Raw genomic sequence first — 8518 nt, forward strand, 5'->3', positions numbered from 1 at the left:
AATGATATGCGCCAATGCATTTTTTACATTAAAAATTTCAGGAGATATAGTACGTTCGGAATAAAAGTGTGTATTAGATTTTTTGGTATTTAATCATATTTATTTTACATATTCTTTCCACTTCCATAGTGTAATGGTTGGCGTGTGTGACTACTACGCACAAGATTCGGGTTCGATTTCAAGAATATCAAAATATGAATTAATGAATGTTAAATTATTCTACTAGTTGTATTAGTACATAATAAGACATATGTTTTTATTTTTTATAGATCGCCTTAAAAAAACCCGTCAAGGGTTTTTTACTAAAATTATTTAATCTAAATTTTTTATTCGATCGGGGGGAAAAATTATAGAAATGATTTTGGGAATAAATGCCTTTTTTAGTTAATAACTCTCACGGTGTCTAACTTATGATGGAAAAGCATATGATCCCATCAAACCGCAACAGCAGAGACACTCTAAGGCGTGAGCTTTTTTAGACATTCTGGAACCGTATTATGCATATTTATTTCGTAGGTTGAGTTTGTTTTCCACCCTTTTTAGAAAAGGATAACCAGACCAGTTCGGATAAAGTGGAGCAATGCTTCTAGATTCTGAATTTCTAAAAACAAGTATTTTCGAAAATTTAATTCCGAGAGAAAAATCATTATCTCGAAAGACCTCTCTGAGAACATGTGCGTCAAAGGTCTTAATTGAAGAATTAATACAGTTTCCAAAATTTTAGTAGTGTTGTTGTGTATTACGGGTAGAATGGTAAATATTAATGTGTTAATTGGCTATGGTAAAGTTTGTCAAAGAAAGGTAATCTGAAGCGGGCGATATTAGATCGCATCCCAATAATGATCACAGAAAAGAATCGATAAAGGTTTTGTATTATTATCACCTATCCGCTACACAGCAAATATAACATGACAAATTAGATGTTAAAGACGTGTTTTTTTATGAAGGTAACATAAAATCACAAAAATGTGCACACTACCGCAACACAAGGTTTCTGAAACGCACAAATATGTGCACGCCGTAAACAATATGTTAAGTGATCACTTAGTCACATGACAGGTCGTAATCATTTTAATTTTATTCATGTTAATAATTATTAAAATTGTTTGAACGTACTATATTTCCCTTCAGTTTGTAGGAAGTGCGTCCAAGTGCAACGCAGCTGTTATTAAAAATAAAATATTTCAACCGTGACAACTAAATAGTTATTTCTACAAAACTATTGCGAAATACAAATAATGTAATGCTTGGGTACTTACAAAAAAAGACACTTTCATTTTTGTCCGTTCGGCATTATTTTCATTTAAAACAAATTCAATATCATACACACAAACACACATACATAAACAGGTACAGTATATATATATTTATATATATATATATATATATATATATATATATATATATATATATATATATATATATATATATATATATATATATATTTATATATATTTATATATATATATATATATATATATATATATATATATATATATATATATATATATATATATATATATATATATATATATACATATACATATAAATATAAGTGACATTTATTCAATATTACCGAGGACTGGTACCTGAAACAGAGGCTGATCACCTTTCTTTATGTGTTAACGATCAAGATAACACTGTTTTTATATGATGCAGTGCCCTATCCACCATTGGGATGCGAATAAAGGTTTATGTATATATAATTCGAAATACATTTACAAAACATGTTGTCATTTCATCTCAAATCTTTCGAAGTATTTATCGTTGCATTGTATCGCAGAAAATAATTACAATGCTGAAACATTATAACACCGTACGGTGGAGTTCCTGTGGAGCTCCACGGCTCCGTCCGGTTGCAGCGATGATGACCAGTTACCATGTTTGGTCATGCAGCATGCAGCATGCAGTATGCACCGAGGTGGCGGGTGGCGGGTGGCGGGTGGTGGGTGGTGGGAGTCACCGTCAGGGGGCAGCGAAGGCTATAAAGAACCCCCGAGTAAAACTGACCCAAAACAACAGAATGACAATTGAATATTCACCACATATGTAGTATGCTTATGTTTACAATGTTTTGAGTATGTCCAAAATCTTTGCACTTAAGTTTTTCTTCGAAATAATTATATGGTTTAGAAAAAAAGAGTTATTGAAAAGTTAGAAAAACAAAAACAAAAATCCAATACACATTCTTTAAAAAAAATCGGGCGTGGACAGACATGTGACCTCTGCGTTGGTCTCCTGTGGAATGAATGCGGCTTATCGAATGCTGAAAATTTAGATTTGGCTTCGTATGTGAATCTAAATCTACATTTTAGAAGCTGAGTCTAAATTATCAACGCCCCGTGGACACAACTCTAAAATGTAGACTTAAATTGTGTTTGAAAATGATGGGGAATGCATCGAAACCCGTGCCATCCTAGGTTTTAAGAAATAGTGGTATTTAAGGATGTTCAATTTAAATTAAAAATATATACAAATACTAAGACCACTTCTACAATAATTAAAGAAAACACTTCGTTTTTTACCACTTGAGTTTAATTATAGACTACATGTTTCAGAAGCTAAACTTCCATCATTCAGGTCTGTATAATAACTAAAATATAAAATATAAAATTGTTCTATAAATAAGGATAGGGGGAAAGTAAGGGGAAGGGGTTAGTCAAGGAACGGAGTTTGAAAACAAAGGAAAAATTGAAAGCAATGGCGAAGAATTTTGAAACAATATATTATTTAATAAATTATTATTAGAATTCAGGTTTTTTTGTATTTCTAAATTTTCAAGATAATTCATAATTTGGCCTTTATATGGAACAAGGTGTAATAATTTTAATTTATAATTTATACCTTGTTCCATATAAAGGCCAAATTATGAATTATCTTGAAAATTTAGAAATACAAAAAAACCTGAATTCTAATAATAATTTATTAAATAATATATTGTTTCAAAATTCTTCGCCATTGCTTTCAATTTTTCCTTTGTTTTCAAACTCCGTTCCTTGACTAACCCCTTCCCCTTACTTTCCCCCTATCCTTATTTATAGAACAATTTTATATTTTATATTTTAGTTATTATACAGACCTGAATGATGGAAGTTTAGCTTCTGAAACATGTAGTCTATAATTAAACTCAAGTGGTAAAAAACGAAGTGTTTTCTTTAATTATTGTAACATGTCTTACCACAAAGTTAATGCCGAAACAATAAATAAAAAGACCACTTCTTATGAAAAGTTTAAGTAAAGCAAATCATCTTCCACATGCATTATTGACAGTATTTTTTAAATTGTGAATGTTCTTATACTCAGTGGCGTGCACAGAGTTTTTAATCAGGATACGCAGTAGAGTTGAGTAGTAAGATAAGGTAGGCAAACTTAACAAGGCATAGTAGGCACTGGTCGTGTTTCTATATGGAACGCGAGTAATCCAGGCTAGGCACTGCTTTTCTGCCTTTTTAGAATGCAAGCCTCTGCTTATACTACATATCGCACACTCCTTTCAATAACGTCATATATAAAAAAAAAACTTGATTTTTAAGATCGTTTTTAAAGTTTAAAAATATAAAAAAATGTATTAAAAATAAATATCAAGCCACTTATTGAACTTTTTACTGTGCAACAGATCTTTTTAGTTAAAACCTGAATGTTTTTTCTCCATTTGAAACGTATTTAGGATATTTAAAAAAATAATAAAACAATACCTTTTCTTCAAAATGCAAAAACAACACTTTCTGCCATGTAGCGGGTAAATATAAAGTTAAAATTATGCCGCTTTTGCTGGGATGTAGTATATTTTCTGGGCATTCCGAAAACATGCACAACTGAAAATTGACGATTTTTTTATATATGACGTTGTTGAAAAGAGTGAGCGATATAATCAAAATCATTTAAAACTTCTGGTATTTTAGCTATGTGGGTTGCAAGTGGTTTTTAACCCTTTCCAAAATGCACCAATGATGCTGATAAATCACTAATAACTCAAAAGTGGCCATTGCACCTAATTGAATTATAGATATAATAATTATTTAAATAAATAAAAAAACATTGTCACCGTAGACAGGATTTTATCCCGATATCCCCTATTTTCTCCGTACCGCGAAAGGCTGCTTGTTGCCGCTACCAAATTCGGGAGGATTTGGGGGAAAAAACGTCTTCAATAGCACGGCAAGTACGAAGCATTGTGCTCGGATGGGAAGATTCGGGAAGAATGTCGCTGGTCCAAGTGAGGGAAGGAGAGGAGGGCTCACTGACCTGCAGGGAGGTCATGCCCAGTGAAAAGCATTGACAAAATCACGGTATTATACGATGGTCCAGTCAGGACGAGAAAGGCATTCTGCAAGCTGGACTTTACCAAAATTTTAAACGAGGAATTTAACTACAAAAAAAAGATATCGCTTTTTATCTGTAACCTAACCACTGCTATAAAGGCTATTATCATTCAATAGGAGTTTACATACTCTGAATACAAAGTCCGCCTTCATAGTGCGTGGTTGGCGTGGTTGGCGCGTTCGGCTTCCGTTTTGGAAATCCCGGGTTGGATTCCCACTGAGATAAAAATAAGTAGAAGTGATTTTTACTGTAATATTTTTAAATGTCACCCTGGACTCAGGTATTTGAGAAAAAAAACTAATCATCTTGCCTTCACGTAATTTACGATAAAGACAACATTGTGTCATTGTACCGATATAATTGGAGATGTGACTGATAAATAACTGTTACTTTCGGTTATCCAATTGGGATGGTGTTCGTTTATTTCTCTCCATCTAGTAACAATTTTTTCAATATCAAATGGTCAAATCTATTAGAAATTAGAAATTCATTGTGCAGTGATTGACGTGATTGATCTTCAAATGACCAAATCCCATTACCGACTCTAGTGATGACTTATTTTTTAAAGCAGTCGTTATTTTATTCCGTTTTATAATTCGTTTTAAATATATGCATGTAGTAAATTTTTGTATGGAAATCCCAGTGAGAAATATATGATAAAAATAAATAAATAAAATTTATCCCAAACTTTGGAATTTCGACATGAATTTTACGTCACTAATTGACAACTACCGCATTACTTTTTTCCTAGAAGGTTCAATAAATACGCAGAAGAAGCAGATGAAAGGACCACAAACCACGACCTTCAGCAATAAACAAGGCGAATTTGTTTTTTTTTAAAGCAATATCATTGAAAACAGCTTCCAAATTATGTAGGTAATTTTACAGTACGAATTCTTAAAAAAACCTGTTTACAAATTGCAGTACCCAAAGCAAGAAGCATACAAAAAGTGCTATTGTCATCCCTTCGACGATCAAAAGCCTAGATAAGGGTATCCGTCAGCTAGCACTTAGTTCTGGGAAAAGAGCTATCCCCGGAGAACAGAATCCAGACAAGATGAGAGGATTACCTATATCTATGGGCAGATCGAAGAGCCTGCGATTAGTACCATACCATATATGTATATGTTAGTACATCTAATGGCGGTATTAAGTAATGATGTTTTACAATTTGAACTTGTAACGAAAATATGTTATGAACTTTCTGGCATTTCATCATATATTTTGAAACCCCTACAACTATTATCATCTCTCTGTTTCTCTACAGTTCTCGTCTGTCCTAACATATAGTCTTAGCTACGGGCAATTCGAGGAGCTTGCGATTAGTACAATACCAAATAAGTATAGTACATCTAATAGCGGTATTAAGTTAACATGTTTTAAAATTTGAACTTGTAACGAAAAGATGAACTTTCTGGCGTCTCATCAGATACATATTTTGAAACCCCTACTATTATTATCATCACTCTGTTTCTCTACAATTTTTGTATTTCTTGACATACTCATATACTTCTAGCCTCCTCTGCAACCATAGTGCTGTAATAGAGGAAAATGATAATTTCTCATCATTATCAAGTTCTACTACTACTATCATCACGCCGTTTCCCTGCAAGGGTAGGCTGATAGGATAGAGCGACACACTCGTCTGTCCTGACATACCTTCCTTCATATCCATACATGTTCTCCGGTTACGTAGACTTTTGTCTTGACCAGATTTCACGTTTTGATAAATTTGGCCGTTCTTCTTCGGTTATCCCGCATTTGACAAATATATCTACTCTCTAGTACATAGTATTAGTAGTACTTACCATTTTCCCTTCATCCATTTGCTCCACAAACCAAAACCACATAAAAGATCTTTTCTTTTTACCTTTTTAACTATCCCTTAGTCAGCCTTACATTCGTTTTTTTACATATTTATTTTTAATTCTGTGATACATCGTTTTTTCAACACACTTGTCTAAGAGATCGCATTTCATCGGAATTCACTCTGCTTTTATCCTTATTTTGCCAATTCCGCTTTTCACTTCCATACAACAGTGTTTGCACTAGCATTCCGTTATGAACTGCTAGTTTGGTATTGCATATTTAACCTTCTGTACAATAAACAATTTTATGCATATTTTTTATGCTTACATGGTATTTAATTATTTTTTCTATGTAGAAACGTAATGACAAATGAAAGTATTATGACGAAAGCAGTAAGTATACAGAATTGAAAGTAAATATATTTTTTAATTATTACAGTACAGGATGTACTTCTTAGATACATTAATTAAGTAGCATGTGACGTAAAAGTAAGAAAGCGAATCATGACATTTTGGTGAGATAAGAAATTACAAACAGGGTGTTTTTGTTGTTGCATATATTATATTCATAAAGAGCTGAAAAACCTAAATTATGTTTTAAGTATGCAATTTAAGCATAAAACAAAAAATACGTTATTTTTGGTTGTTATAATATTAATATGTAAAAAACTAACTAACTAACCATCACGACCCTTTTTGGAAGGGTGGGCAGAGAGAATAGAACGCCAAACCAATCTGTCTTTATAAACAATTTTCGCGTCTTTCATATTCACGAATCTCATATGGTACATACATAACCGCCGATAACTCCTGACCAAACCTATTTCGAGTATTTGAAACACTTGAAGATGGCAAGTTTTCCTCGGTCTTTCTTTCCTTCTATAACTAACTTCATTCGCCTCGTAAATTTATTTTACTGTTCTTTCTTCGCTCATTCGATTCACGTGCCCAAACCATCTCAACACACCCTTATTAACTTTATCGATAATGCTGATACCTCAGCCTTGCATTATTTCCTTATCACCTTTCGAACGACGCACATTCGTCTAAGTGATTATTTTTCCTTATTTTCTATTATTATCCTTATTTTCCTAACTCCATGTATCACTTCCCCGTACATAAGGTTCGAACCGGGACTCCATTGTAATGTATATTTCTTTTTTTATTTTCTTAATTAAATTATACGATTCTTAAAATGATACACCCTGTATGGCATGCACTATTCAATAAAGAGCTGATTATTTAAACAACTGTATAATTCTCAAAATGCAAGCACCAATGCACTGATCTGCATCCAACAAAGAAATGTTGAATATAACATAACTTGAAAAATTAATTGAATAAAATGATTAAATTTGCCAAATATTCAACTTATGCAAAGACTAATTAGACGTCCGAGGTGATGGTTATGACGCCGGAAATGAGTAGCGAAATTCGACCGGAACCATAATAATAATAAAATAAAACATATTTTTAGCCGACGATTGTCTTTCACTCGACTGTGTAAGAAAGTAAGTCGGCGTTGTCACATATTATGATAATTTTAAACCAAACACTGAAAAACGGCCAATCGAAAGTGCACCGAGTAGGATACAGAATGATAATCTGGGCGGGCAAATCAGATTACCAGGGCAGAGAGAATTCTACATTTGCAATTCAATCTTTTTACAAGGAAATCGGAGCATTGGAGAGTGAGAGCTTTGCAGTATCCAGCAGTGTTGTTAGCAACATTGTCTATGGTGAGTATTTATAATCACGACTTAGTTTATAATGAGCTGATGACACCAGCTGTAGAACTGTCATATTTCATGTGTTATGTGATGCCCATAAATGTTAGATGTAATTATGGTTTCTAGTTGAATACCACTTTAATTTATCAGAAGGGAAGCAAGATGAAAGCGGATTACTTTTAACACAAATTTATTTAGTTCTATTACATTACAATCAAGCAAATACTTAAGGATAATCGCGTGACTCTAATATGAGAACAGTTGAAGTACGTGTCGATCTGTGGACGGGTGGCGACGAAGTGTGGCGAGGTCGCTCGTTTCGTTCTTTTCTGCTCTCGTGAAGGTAGCTCGCTACGTTGAGCTTGAGTTGCCATATTCGATGTACATTATGTGTGAAGGTTGCCACACGGCCCTCCTCCAGTGTCTTTGAACAGAAGACATGATACTGTAATCAGAAATTTTAAAACATATGGGTGAATTGTACATATGTAATTTAAATTGTTTTCTTGTTGTTGACCGTAGTTTGTTTTTCTTGTTATTTATTGTGATTTGTTTTTCTTGGTAAAATAAAAGTTTTTATTTTTACAATTGGCTTTTGTTTTTTTTTTTTCTTATTGTTCAGGCGTTCATGGTCGAAATCTGTCTGGAAAATGAACT

This window comes from Brachycentrus maculatus, unplaced genomic scaffold, assembly GCF_059751285.1.
Source record: "Brachycentrus maculatus isolate JH-2025_06_01 unplaced genomic scaffold, ASM5975128v1 h1tg000159l, whole genome shotgun sequence".
NCBI classification, from domain to species: Eukaryota; Metazoa; Arthropoda; class Insecta; order Trichoptera; family Brachycentridae; genus Brachycentrus; species Brachycentrus maculatus.